Here is a 1,198-nt window from a genome sequence, read left to right as displayed (position 1 = left end):
ATGGCAGAGGGGCATCATGCATTTTTTTGCTGTGTTTGCTAGGAAGGACAGGAAGAGCTGGAGCTCAACAGGTAGTCTAGTGGCTGTCACATGTATGAGGTATCTGTGGAAGACTGTACAGAAACAAAATTCTCTGGCTGACAAACTATGAGGGCCCTCAGGTGGTAAGATTTCTTGTCTTTTCTGGGACTTTCATACAAACAACTGAGGCTGATCATTCCTTAAGTAGGTCCTAGGCAATGCTCCAGCTCTGGACAACTTAAGAGCTGAAAATAAGTCTTCCCTGGCCTCAAGAACTGGGAGAACAGCTGAGTCTTGAAGGAGCTAAAATGGGAAAGGGCAGAGGTAACGCTGCAGAATCCCATGCAAGCCTGTCTGCAGACAGCAAATCTAAGTTTAAAATGGGCAGCTTTCCACCATGGGATACTGTCAGCTCCATCTGGTACACGGGCTCGCAGGACATGGCTTTCTGTATCAAGTCCACAGCCCAAGCGCAGGTTACTTTCCTAGGGGTTGATGTTGAAACACTTTTTCTGGAAGGGCTGTAGTGTAAATCCAAAGCTGACTTACAGGGATTCTAAACTTCTAAGACAAGTTCTATCTTACATTAAGACACCCTCTGGAGGGGTGGAAATGGCTCAGTAGAATAAGACACCCTCTGGGCTGGAGTCCTAGTAGACAGACTAAGCCCATCACATGACTTGCACAGACTACAGAAGCAAGAACAAGAGTGGTCCACAGGGAGAAATCAGGCATGGAAGCCTGGGCTGAAGAAGAAAATCTCCACCTTCAGACATCACACCCTGAAGTGACTGGAGAAGCCTTACAGTTTAGGGCAAGCCTGCCATTTACTGGCTGTGAATCTGGGCAGCTGTCAAATGTGTGCAGAGCATGGGTTTGTATCTTTTTTTTTTTGGCGGAACCGGGGATTGAACTCAGGCCCTTGTGCTTGCCAGGGAAGCGCTTATTCCACTGAGCCATCTCCCCAGCCCCATGGGTTTGTATCTAATCCAGGGCTGTGCACTGCAGCTCCGTAGACCAGTTCTAATTTGTCAAATCACCTGTCTCCCCGTTCATCAGTTGCTGAGTGAAGTGACATGCTGCAAGAGTCTGGCACAAAGGGCCGGGGAGATGGCTCAGTGGAATAAGTGTTTCCCTGGCAAGTGCAAGGGCCTGAGTTCAATCCCCGGTTCCGCCA

This window comes from Octodon degus, unplaced genomic scaffold (assembly GCF_000260255.1).
Source record: "Octodon degus isolate 3935 unplaced genomic scaffold, OctDeg1.0 scaffold00067, whole genome shotgun sequence".
Taxonomy (NCBI): Eukaryota; Metazoa; Chordata; class Mammalia; order Rodentia; family Octodontidae; genus Octodon; species Octodon degus.
Note: the sequence above shows the minus strand (reverse complement) of the source record.